This window comes from Lathamus discolor, chromosome 3 (assembly GCF_037157495.1).
Source record: "Lathamus discolor isolate bLatDis1 chromosome 3, bLatDis1.hap1, whole genome shotgun sequence".
NCBI classification, from domain to species: Eukaryota; Metazoa; Chordata; class Aves; order Psittaciformes; family Psittacidae; genus Lathamus; species Lathamus discolor.
The window spans coordinates 53,167,908-53,181,394 of NC_088886.1; the positions used below are offsets into that span (position 1 = coordinate 53,167,908).

General features: G+C 36.4%; 1 long non-coding RNA gene across 3 annotated transcripts in view; it reads right to left on the reverse strand.

Moving 5' to 3' along the window:
• Positions 1-13,487, reverse strand: part of LOC136012234 (uncharacterized) — an 87,558-nt gene that overhangs the window by 35,505 nt on the left and 38,566 nt on the right. For all 3 annotated transcript variants that reach the window (XR_010611628.1, XR_010611627.1, XR_010611629.1), the window contains one exon: positions 3,704-3,817. This is a non-coding gene — a long non-coding RNA (uncharacterized LOC136012234). The remainder of the gene's footprint in view (positions 1-3,703; positions 3,818-13,487) is intronic.

The window sequence follows — 13,487 nt, forward strand, 5'->3', positions numbered from 1 at the left end:
TACCTTGATAGCACCTGGGTCATTCTTGGTGCCATACAAACAAGAGATAATAATGCATTGCATTCATTTTCTTTGGTGGAGGCAAAGATTCAGAATGATTCATCCCCCTTATCCCAGATGCAATGATGTGTCCCTGAACAGATGAAATCATGCGGTTTTGGCTAGGCAAATTCTTTCAGAGAAAGCCAATTAGTTTAGGATATATTTGTGGGAAGAATGCTTTTAATCACAGCTTTTAGAAGGCTCAACTATGGTGCTAAATAATAGAGAGACAAAGCAATATTGATTGTGTGGGCTGATGTAAACAAAATTAATCCATTTGAGAATCTGAAGGTCATTTTACATTGTTACATATTATACTCGTATATTCATGTTGTCTTGCATGTTCAAAATTTCCTTTTCCTTTATCTATCAGTAGCTATTCTTCCTTCAGTCAGTGGGATGATATATGGTAAAATATGACTTAGACTGCCTACACTATAGATGGAATTTATACACATTTTTCTTTCCTAGTCTGATCAGGTCTTGGTATGACACATGGGTTTTCAGTAACAGCAAAACAGGATGAGTAAAATAAAACAAGAAACCAGACCAAAACACTTTCACATGGTGAAAATTAGCAGCAACTCTGATTCAGTGGAGGTGAGTGATGCTGCTATAGAGCTGTAATAAGATCAGAACAGGAGTAGAGACACGTGTGATCTAAACTTAGTTCTTTTGAAAATAGGTGCATTTTACTGACCAGTCTTAATAAACGTTGTCACAAATAGTTACAACCTTAGATGAAATTCTCTCCAATCCTAACTGAGCTTAGTAAAAAAATTAGAGTTGCTATTCTATAATGGATACTGAAATGTGGGTCTGTAATCAACCAATGCATGAAGATACCAGACCTGTGTCATTTTACCTTTTGCAAAACATTTCATTTAGGTGTGACCATTCTGGTATTTATTACAAAAATAATAAAAGAGCTGAAAAGAACTTTAAGATGTCATCCCATTTATACCATGAAACTCGATACAAGGTCAAGTATAACTATGCTGCGCATGCAAGATATTTGTCTAACCCATAATTAAAATTCTGCAGTAAAGGGCATTTCACAGCCTCTACACGTAGCCTTCTTCTCTTCTTAAATATCTGTATAATTAACATATTTTTACTTAATCTAAATCATCTTTTCTTAAAATTAAGGTAATTACTCCCTTTTTCATAGCCTTTTAATTCTTATAAACTATTAAAACTTCTCCCTCCAGCCACTTTTCTGAGCTAAACAAGCACAACATCTTAGCTCGTAGTTTTTAAACATTTTATAAACCTTACATATATTGTGTGGTGTTACATATATATTTAGCTTCAACCCTGAAATTCTAACAGTGCAATAAAGTGTTTTGCACTTGCTGAAACAAAAAAATTTACAATATTGCATTAAATTTTTATCACCGAGGTATGCTCCTGTGTAAATCTGCAAATAGCTGTCATTTCTTACGTCAGCATTTTCCATTAGAAAACAATGCACCTGAATAAAATCAAACCCACAGGACTTGCTCTGTATTGGCAACATTTAGAAGGCCCAAGCGCAATCTCAGATATATATTATTTACTACAATTAGGTCTTATTCATTGCAAACTTCAAATGCTTGGCCTTGCGACAGGCAATAATCTGTTCAGATTCATGTGTCATCAAAACTGCTTGTTGTAACAGTCCTATGTCCTGGTTCCACTAGCGCTAAATCAGATAGATCTTTATGAAATTACCTTCTTTTTCCTAACCAGACTCATACAAGACAGTACTGCTTAATAAAAGAAAAAAAAAAAAAAGTCTGTAGGAAAGCCCTCAGATTCAGTTTTCGTCATCTCTTTCACCAAAAATAAAGGGTTTTGACTGAAAAAAAAAAAAAAAAGCCTGCCCTTGAAGAGTTCTTTTACAAACCTGGACTCTAATAGAATTTTACCAAGACAAAAGCCATTACAACTCCAAATTTCTGGTCTGTCCTGCCGTAAATGATGCATTTACATAGCAACCCTCTTTCTTTAGAGGTTCAGAGAGGAAAACAAAGGAACTGGACAATTTTAGATATATTGGCTTAATGTCAATGTACAGAAAAAAAGTCTGGAACTTTTATTAAATAGTATTCATAAGCATTTTCACAGTAACAAGGAGATTAACAGCAGCCAGTGTGTTTGTCAAGAACAAATGTCAAATCAGTTCAATTTCCTTTCAAGACAGACTGCATGAACAAGAAAGGAATAGATATCATATACCTTGTTTTCAGTAAAGCTTTTGACACAGATTTGCATGGCATCCTCATAGGGAAGCTTTAGAAATACAATGCAAGTGAAATTGCTACTAGATGAATACAAAAATAGGTAGATAACTGACACAGAGTTGAGAGGGACTGCAGGTAACAGTGACAAACAGGATTACAGTTTGAAATAATCTTGACAGAGGAAATAATCTTAAAAAGACAACAAAATTCCAAAGTGACAAATACAAGTTGCTGTATGTGGGCAAGAAAAATGAGTTGCAAAAATCAAAGCACCTGCCCAGGGAACCATATCACAGAGAAGGGTCTAGGAGTTGCTGCAAATTCATATACCAAAGTAGAGTCAGTAACACCACAAATGCTGTTTCAGGGTGTACCAGGATAAACCAAGCCTGCAAAACACACAGCCTGGAATTCCTCCCATCTAACTTGACATAACAGCTGGCTGTCTACATTATTTACACAGGTTCTTATCATTTTGAAGACTCTGAATAGATCATGTAAAAAAATAAAAAATAAAAAATATGAGCCCTTAGTTTTTTACCTTCAGCTGACAGTTCCAATGAGGTGATCCTCTCTCCAAAGAGAATGGAGATAAACAGTCTTGTAGTCACTTGGAAATATATACTTGTACAAGTTACTGAAACCCTTTCAATATTTTTTCATGCACCCTCATTGTTGTCATCATTACAAGTCCAGAGTAATAAAAAATTGATCACAGAGCTAATAAAATAAAAATACTATGTGTTGCTTGTCTCATTTGGTCATAAAATCTGACCAAAAGGATTAGGCCCCAGATATGCAGTAATTAAGTAAAATATTGGTGTCCTGTTTGCCATTAGAATCAAGTGAGCAAGGTACAAAGGAACGCTCCTGTCAAGGGGAAAAAAAAACAATCCACAAATGTTAAAATTCAAGCTTTTCTTGCAAAGATTATGTAGCTCCTTTGAACTATTGTGTAAAGTGAACTGATCTCAGTGAATAAGCACTGAAAAATTTGGGGTAGGTCAGACTCTAACCTCTTTTGGGCTTTTTAGCTCTCACCATATTTCAGTCATCTCCCTTTTAAATCTTATCTTTTCAAGTGGGTCAGATAAAGCGTATCTGTTGCACTCAAGTTCTTGTGGGCTTATCCAACCTGACCCTAAAAATCAACAAGTCTGAGTCACTGCCTATGCAATCCTTTTAAATCTGTATTACAGGGCCAGCTTCATTGAAGATGGTACAGAAAGAGTGAAACTGGGGCTCTGAACTCTGCAGGTTGTGTTCCTATTCTCAGCTTTACCAGGAAGGCTTCTTCTGGGGCAGAAAGCAGTATCCCTTCTTTGGTGTGCTCAGGAGGGAATGCATGTGGGTCTGATGATATCTGTCTGCAGCCATGGAAAATCTGCTGACAAGCTGTACTCTGTGTCTGCTGCAAGAGAAGAGGTCTGACTCACCTTCCCTGTTTATTCTCTTCTAGGTATCTGATTTATTGTTGCATGACTTGAACTTGGCGATCCACTAAGGCAGAGAAGAGGAACAGTTTCAGAGGTGAGGCCCAAATACATGTCCTTAAAGAAAAAAAAGTAAAAATAACATCTGAAGATGTGGTTCAGTAAAACAACCTTTCATTTTACACCGGCTGAGCTGGAGGGACCAGAGTGTCACTCTGTGCCAGCAAACAAATGAACACCCTTGCCCCAGGCACCGTGGGCTGTTAAGACACCTTAATAGTGTGAGTTTGCCACTGTCCAGTCATCTTAACACACCTTTGCAGACTACTTGTTGTTTTTAATACATTGTGAAGGATCAGTTGGCTTCTTGCTGAATACTCCCAACAGAAAAAAATGTTAATGCACTTTTTTTTTCTTAGACATCCAGATTTTTTCTGATATGCAAATGAAATTGGTTCATACCATATAGCATGGCTATCACCTTTTTTCACACTCAGTCATGTCTTACTCTTTAAGCAAATTCCATTGAACTCATGTTATCAGTACACTTTAACACTGGTAAAGCAGCAGAATTTAGCTCTTAGTTAAGACACCTTCAAAAAAATAATAGACTAAAAATCAGTCCCATCACAGACAGTGGTGAAATACTATCCCATTCAAAGCTACTCCATTTCATGGAAGTCACATAAATTATCAGATGACATAATTTCGCTAAATAATTATCTAAGAGTTAATTGGTCTAAAATACAAATGCTATTCAGCAACTCCACAGTTATTTTCAGCCACTGAAAAAGCTGACTATCAATGACAATTGTCATACCCTACCTTATTTAATAAAGACTTTGGGCAGTAATAGAAAAAAGAGATACTGCATTATTTTTCCAGAAAGCTCTGGAGTTTTAATGGTTGCTGATGCTATACTTTTAATTGAATAGAACTTGGTGATAAAAATGATGAAATATTTTGTAAACTGTGTCAACATTTCACAGTTGGTGGGGAGGATATTTCAATAAAACAGGATTCGAGCACTGGAAATCAATAAAGAATGTGAGCAGAATGAAAATTGGACATTGCAGAGAAGTACCTCTGATTTCTATTGAAACTGGAAGAGGGATCATTATTCTGAGCATGATACTGTTATACTGCAACTTCATCCACCATAGTCTACTCAAGGTGGCCTTTGATATGCTTTAAGTTCAGCAGGTAAAAGATTACCCTGCAAGGACCAAATGAATGTCATAAAAGACCTCACAAATGCAGAGTGGAAACATTTTGTAGGTAAGAACAGAATACTGAAAGAAAGTAAAAGAACTTTCAAAATAAAGTTCCAGTACTTAACACAAAACCACAGAATACATTTCTCAAAGCAATAAAGACTTTTACACATTGACAATCTTGCTGTCTCAATAGGGCAGCTGGATGTAGTCACAATACCAAGGCAAAAGTACCACCTCAAGCCTTCTGCACCCTGGAAGAATAAAGAGCCACCGTATCTGGGACAAGATGATTTAAATTGGTTACAATGGAGAAAGCATGACAATTTCATAGCTCCTGACGTACTTCCTGATACCCAATCTGCATGCAGCATTGAAAGCAAGAAATTTTGCTCTCTTTGCTAGAGGCAGACAGGTTACCACAGGGGCAACAGCTGTTATTACTGGAATAAAGCTAGAAGAGCATGAAAAAGAGAAATATAAAAAGTATTCACATCAAACAAAAATGAGGCAGAAAAAAAAAGGCCTCCTACTACTTTATGAGGCCCCAGGCTGTCAAAGTGGATAGGTCTGCATGCCACAAGAGAACGTTTAGGCAGCAAGAGCCAGCTTGCAGATATTAACCATTACCAGTAATAGTAGTTTCCTGTTAAAACTGGCAGGAAGGATCAATTTAATTCTTTCAGTATTTCACATGGAGCAAAGTGAAATACTAAAGCAAAAGAATCAGAAAAACTTTTGTCTTTCTCTGTAAAAAAAATTTTTATAAAAATTTTGGCTTTTTCTATATAATAGGTTATACACATTGTTTTGCTATGCTCTAATGTTCTGCTCCTGCTTCTTTAAAACGTATATTTTAGTGAAGTAAGAACTGAAATAGAAATAACAGAAATATCTCTCCTGATGAACTACGCAAGAAGGTACAATTTTCCTTGGTACTTTAATATTTCTGATATGATATATGTGACTTTATAAATGCATCTTTGTCATTTTGCACTCCTTTCAAAGCTGGGCTATGTCTGAGGTGTCATAGCTGGTTCCAGTGAGCTAAATGTCTAATAACACAACAAAGTTTCAGCTACTTAGAATAAATAAATTCTCCAAATACATCAGATACAGAGCTTTTAAGTATAGTTAAACTAAAATACAGACCCAAAGACTGGTGAAACCTTCCTTTCTTTCAAGCATGAAAGAACTTGAATGTCAACCATGATATTTCACTATTTTACCTAAAGGAAAGACTTCTCAGTGATATTCAATTGCCATGTAATCCACTGGAAAAATCAAAGACCAAACAGTGTTATTAAGCAGTCAAATATGAAAAAAATGAGAGGAAAACATACAATAAAATAGTAAATATCCTGCCGTAAAGTCTCCATATTTTTCCAAAAGCTTTGGAAGATTCTTTTCATTTTTAAATGGCTTCCACCATTGAAATACAACTTTTGGCCTTTATATATATGCTTCCTATGTTTCAAGGCACAAACACCAAGTAGCATTAAAAGCATTAACAACATCAAGCTCATTTTCAGCAAAGCACACAAGCAAGCTTAAGCACAGATACTACATTATACAAGTTAAGCACGTGCTGGCAGGTTTTTCTAAGCAAAACCTGTGTGCATACTACAATTCGTATGCTTCAAGCTTTGATTCAACCCACATAATACCAATTTAATCTGTATCTAATTGAAGTGGATCAACACCAAATCAAGGATACCTCTAACTATGTGGGACAGAAGTTATTTCCTGAGACTTTCCATTTCCAGACTGATATTACAGAGATAACCATGAGGAAAAAAATCTCATTTTATTATGTGAGATAGCCTGATAAGAAAATGGAGGTGAGGAGACTAAAAAATGTGGGAATTCAGCCTACAGTTTTTAAACAAGCAATTTGAAATGAACTTTAATTCTTCATATACTCTCTCTCTGAGTCCACTTCCTACTTTTCAGCATCACAGCCCTTTGTTATTCACATCCACTTTCCTCCACATGCATTAACACCTGCACAAAGAGGACTGGCCTTTCCTTCACCAAGTTATGGCTTGCCACCTACCCTGGGGGCTTGTCTAGAACTGTCTCACCTTACCTGTGGACCTCTAATGACTTTCCACAAATTCTACTCAACCCTTGAGAGTTTACTAACTCCCTGGGAGGTTTAATGCCTCTTTCTACAGAGGAAATACTCAAAACCGTCTGTCATATGAATTCCTGTTTTTCATGTAAAATTTGAAGTGGCATTCATACTTAGTCAGCTGTAGAACATGTGTATGTGCAATCAGTCCTATTAGATATCAGCCATGCCAGTGACCTTGTAGTGATAATGATCTCAAGAAAATGAGCTTCTCCATCCCAGGGTCACATACCAAATAGCAGTTAAATGGTGTTCATTGAAAATAGAGTAGTAGATAATATGCTTCCTATGACTAACTAGGATTTTAAAATGTAGAAAGGGTTATACGTTTTTTCATTTCGCTGGAATCCAGCTAGTACCAGAAGTACAGTGTTAAACCTTCCTTGTTGAAACTGCACTCTCTTTAAAACAGTCTCACATGAGAGCCACTAAAAACAACCCATTGAAGCATGAGCCATGCCCCAGCACCACATGCTCTTCTCCATTTCTATATTTCCAGCTTACATCAATGAGGAAACTGCAAGTTTGATACCAGTCATTTATAAATTATACGCCACTTGGTAATACTTGACTGAGTCAAGTTCTTTTTCGAGTAATTTCGGTGCAAGTCCACATAGACTTCACTGACTGAAGCAGTTATTCTGGATTTCTAGCAGTTCAGCTGAAAGCTAAATTTGACCAAATTCTCAGCAGGGCTTTTAGCAGAATTGGACCCTTTATGCTAGATGTAGGATCAAGAACAAATGTGTTAGAATATAACCCTGTAGCTTGAAAAGCTCTCTCTCTTTCCTATCAAAATTAAGCAAATATTACAGGTTTAGCTCTGTATCCACCATAAATCATGGGTACTTCAGGTCTTTTAAAAACAATTAGATAGATTCAAATCTGCTAACAGTTTATCAGCTACCATTCGTACCGTATCTTTGTTCTCAAAGGACCTGTCAAATGATTCTTAGAGAATATTGTCTGAAGCCAAATTTACCTCAGGGATTATAGTTTTCTGTCAACACATTATATAATTTGTTTTCAGAACTGTCCTATTCAAGGGCAGAACTAGAGCATATGCTGTAGCATACCTCCCCCATGTACTGCTTCTACTGCTCCTTCCCGTTGGTAGCTTTCACAGAGATTAATTTAGCAAGTGTATAGTAAAAATCTGGATAAAATAAGATTTTACTGGATGTGGATCAAATTACTATATATAGCACTGTTTTGTCCCTATTCAGTAAGTAACATGTACTTGACAATCTGATATTTACTCCAGTCTAGAATTTATGAAGGCCAAACCTTTAAAAATTTTTGGATGTGAAGTACCTGACATCTGCCTGATTTCTGCCTCCAGTACCTGGAAAGAGCACCTCTCTTAGCATTAGAGTTAATAATACCATTCTGGTGGGGTTTCTTTGACCAAAAAATAGCCAAAACAAACAAATAAAAAAAAAAAAAACCAACCCCCCAAAAAAAGGCAAAACAAACAAAAAGTACACCACCAAAGAAAATTAGAAGTAAACCCATGCCTTAAAAAAAAAAATACGTTTTTCCTTACATTCTATCAAACAAAAAAATACACAAATTTTACATTAAAAACAGACATGTCTTGAATTTCAGGTATCTAGACATGAAAATATATTTTTTTTTTTTTGCTTTGTTCATTTTGTTTAAAACCTGTCCTTCTCAGGCAAATTCTCTAAAGATCACCCCTATCCCAGATCTTAGTCTATTCACATTTTCTTTATGATGTCAGCTAGCTGTCTGATAGCTCTAGCCAACAAATTAAAAGCTGAAACACAGTCATAATATGTTTTTTTTCACTCCAGCCTCTCTGAATTCTCTCCTCTCTCCATTGATTTTTCAGAGTTTTATCTCTATTTGCCTCCAAATTTCTGTGGTGGTTCTAGAAATCTCTTTTATTCATCAGCCTTTATTCCTGCTGCTTTGATCAGAAGTGCTAGCTACTGTCTTGATATGGACAGTTCAAATCTATGGATGTAGGGGATCTGTGGTGCAAAAGGCAAGCTGAAATCTTAATCACCAAAATCATAACCAAGTTCCAGCTGTAAGATGAAGCTCCTGTGGGAAATTCACACTGAGTACGTACAACAATAATACACCATGCTGAAATGCATAAAATTGGGAAAATGACAACAAAATCTATAGAAATTAAGCTCCCATACTGTAACAACTTATGAAGTTTAGCTAATTGATGCATGGCAGAGATTTCCTCGTTTTCCTAAACCTCTGTTTTGTAATGCCACCACTGCATATCCTTATTACGACAATATAAAAAATATTTCAGCAAGTTTAGTAAAGTTCTTCTGAGACCAAATAGCCTTTAGCTGAGAGCCATCCTATCTCTGAAGTCACTGTATTTTACAAACATTTGCCTTCACGTCATTTTTTTTAGTGTAAGCTCCATTTCCTCATCTTTTTGCAAAGAGACTTTTCCATATCAAGCGCCCCACTAGGCATCCCAGGTCATCAGGGCCATGTCCCTCAGTCCCTTCACATGGGAAAGGACTGACATTGGCCCCCACTGTGTGTGGGTAGCCAAGGCCTACCAAGGACCTTTGTACTCCTCCCTCCTTGAAAGCTTGCCCATCGCCTCCACTCTTACACACTTCTTGGTGCAAAATTAAAATCATTACAATCGGGCACATTGCATAATTAAGCTATGAACCATAGAAACCACTTATGGCACTTCTAGTAATACTTAGGGTCTCTAAAATGATCATTACTGAAGTCTTTATCTGCCTATGCCATTTGTTATAAGCTTCTTATTTTGAGAGCTTATTATTAAGATGATATCACCAGTTTCTTACTGTAACTTATGCAATAAATGCATTATCTCTTACTAACTTTCTACAGATGGCTTCAGAGCCAACATTTCTGTCAGGAAAGACACTGACAGCAGCAGCAGCTTCTTGATTTTGGGGAATAAAACAAAAATAAAGTTCAGTATTTCTTCAAAATAAAATCACTTTATGTCCTGTTCGGTCTGGCTCCTCACCAAGGAAGCCTTGGGAAAGTATTTCTAAATCTTAACTCATATATGGAAACTTTGGTATCTGTTTTGGGGATTTCCACTTTGGAGGGAGGGTTGCAGAGGTGGTGGTGGTCCTAGTGGTGTGTTTTGGAAAGGTTTATGTTTGGTGTGTACTTTTTAGGTTCATTCTCTTCAACACTGCATTTAACATTTAAATGTTTCACTTGACTGTAGCAATAACAAAACATGGCCAGTCACAGCTGCGTGAATTCAACTTGAATTTTCCCTTAGGTGCCTGTCACAAATATTAGTTTGTAATACAGCAGTGAGCATGAGGTCTGCTTTCCATTTCTGAACCAAAATTTGTTTTGAGCATGCCTTAGTCCTACTATAAGAACTTGTTTGTAAATCACTAAGCATTTGTAATTACTGGGATTTTATTGGGGTTTTTCTCTGTGGCAGTCCTTCCTTGGAGATAATAGGATGCTCAAAAAAATATTTAATTCTCTGCTGCTCAGTAGGTGCAGCAGAGGGAACTTCTCTCTCAGGTTTGCTTTACCTTTGCATTTTGAACCACACAGTGTGAAGCAGACTTAATTACCAGCTTACATGCCCTCTTCTTGGATTTCTTTTACAGAAGGAGAAAGGCTGGAGGACAGTTGTCTTTGCAATCCCATGAGAAATAAAAACAAAGCAATCTGTTCGTTCACTTTTTGGAAACCAAAGTTTGGTCACTCTTAACTTCTTAGTTTCCCTTTTCCCCCCTTCCTAAAATATGAATTGTATTTAGCCTATTATGAAAAAAAACACACTTTCGAACATGCCATGTACTTTATTTACTACTCTGGTCACAATAGTTACACTTTAAATTTATTGAAAAAAACCAAACACAACCCCCACCAAACTAGATTATACCTTCCTTCTTTCGTTAACTAGGCAAGTTGAAATGCTTCACTTTCCACCAAGCTGCCATCTCCCTTCTATGTATATCTAGGATTTTTTTTTAAATCATAAATTATGTTCATATAAATCACTACCACACTCTCCTTCAGGCCTTTAATCCACTAAAGCTCCCTGTTGCTTCAGCACACCTATAGCTTGATTCCCCCATTTATCCAGCCATGGTACCATTTCTTATTAATTCTTTACTGCCAGACCCATCTGGTATGTCTGTCCTGGTTAGGTGCTGTTAATGAAACCTGAATATGAATGGGTATAAGGCACTATTTTCTTCTCTGAGATCCCTTTAGGTGTAACTGATCAGAGTGAATTAATAACTAGGCATTCGCATCATCACAAAATTTATGCATCAAAAGGGAAATAACAGAATACAATAAAAACATAGCACCTATTTTGTATCAAATTCTAACATAAGAACATTTCACACTCATTGTTACTCTGCATTTTTCAATTCTTTTGTTGTGATCACTAATACTAATTAGAGTTCCAGCCATACTGCTAGTTTGCCTTAGAATCGCATTATTACTATCTATTTCTAGGATAATTTTTAGCGCTTGACCTGGGGGTTTTGTTTGGCTTTGGGATTTATATACCACAACAAAATCCTTTACAGAGACATCCTTTTTTAGTTTTTCACCTTCTAATTTAGAGAGACTGTTGCTTTAGGTCTTATTTTTAGTTTGCGGTGGAAAGGAGTCAATTTCTTGCTTTTTAAATGCAATCATTAAATCTGCTACAATACAAATTGTTCCATCATTCAAAACTTCTGAAAAAAACCCAAAATCAAACATATTTTTACCACTTTTCTCAGATCTCTTACTCTTATTTTTACATATTTAAATCTGCAGAGTTGTGTATTGACTATTGCTATCCCCATCAATCTAAGAATTTACAGGGCCCCTGAGAGTGTTATTTATTCCACACAAGTTTCCAGGTTTATTGAGCACTATTATCAATAGCACTAGGAGACTCAAGATAGTTCCATGAAAGCCACATTAACACAGTATCCCAAAGATGGGGTTGTCTACATAAATATTCTGGGGCTGACCTGTATGCATTTCAGTCTGAAGAATTTATTATTTTCAATTTTCTTCTGCCAGCATGAATTTTCAATGGTGGGATTATGGTAGGACTTTTTATAAAGTGATGGATCATTTACTTTTGAAAGAAACCAAAATATCCAAAAGTCAACGCAAAACAAATGTGATAATTAGTAGTGTCAAAGCATCATATGGATGAAAAATGAGGAAAAAGTAGTCGGACTATATCTTTGGTGGGATATGGGCTCCACAATAAAAGGGTACAAAAATATTAGATTCTGTCCAAAGAAAAGCAACAAAAATTATGAAGACATGACTTATGAAGAGTGGCTCAGGCTACTAAGTTTTTCCAGCTTAAGAGAAGACTGAGGAGTAACCTCACTGCTGTATCTGACTTCCTTATGTGGGAGAAGAGAGAGATGATGATCTCTCTGGCATCCAGTAATAGGATACAAGGTAATAGATTAAAGCTATGTCAAGCTGTATTGGGGGTTTGTCTGGCAGGGTTTTGGGGGGGGGGGGGGGGGGGGGGGGTTGTGCTACAGAGGTGACTTCAGTGAGAAGCTGCTAGAAGCTTCCCTTGTGTCCCATAAAGCCAATGTCAGCTGGCTTCAAGTTGGACCTGCTGCTGGGCAAGGCTGAGTCCATCAGTGACGGTGGTAGCACCTCTGGAACAGCATATTTAAGAAGGGAAAAAAAACCCTGCACAATAGAAACTGCAGCCATTAATGATGAGCTACGTAATAGAAGCCCCCAATTTAGAGATTCTCTGGAATTATGCCATTGTGCCAGAAATTCTATCAGTCTGGCAAAAAAATCTAATTACTAGAGTAGTAATGCAGTAGCTCATAGTGCTATAGTTTGATTTGGCCAACTACATAGTTTATGAAGAATTCAAAATGGATCTGGGTAAGAGTAAGCAGCAACTTCTTGTTATTACATTAGATTTCAAAAGGATAGGTGTAAAAAAATATATCTTGTGATATGTATCCTTGAGTTGCAATATCATATAGAAAAATCTGTATTTTAATGCTACAACTTGAAATATTTTATGAGCAACTATTTTTAAATATAAACATTTCTGATTTTTCAGATCCTTACCATGTCACAAGCATACATGTATACTTCCAGAATTTCTACTTTGACTAAAAAATTCTGATTATTAATAGCATGGTCTACATCTATGTTCACCAAGCTTTTACATTCATTGCTTTAGAGAGAATTTTAAATAGAGATTATGTGGCCTCTGCCTTGTAATAGTTTCTGCATAATGCCCTTGTACTGCAGGGAATTTCATTAGCATGTGCCCTGATCTTTTCCTCTAAACCCTCATTGCTTTAGACAAGCATGGATTTAATTGAGAGAAAACCAAGCTGTGACTGTGGCTCAGGTGTGAAGGCTGCTTCCCTCAGCAAATTAAATTCAATGTAATGATTGAGCTTTCTCTTTCTTACTA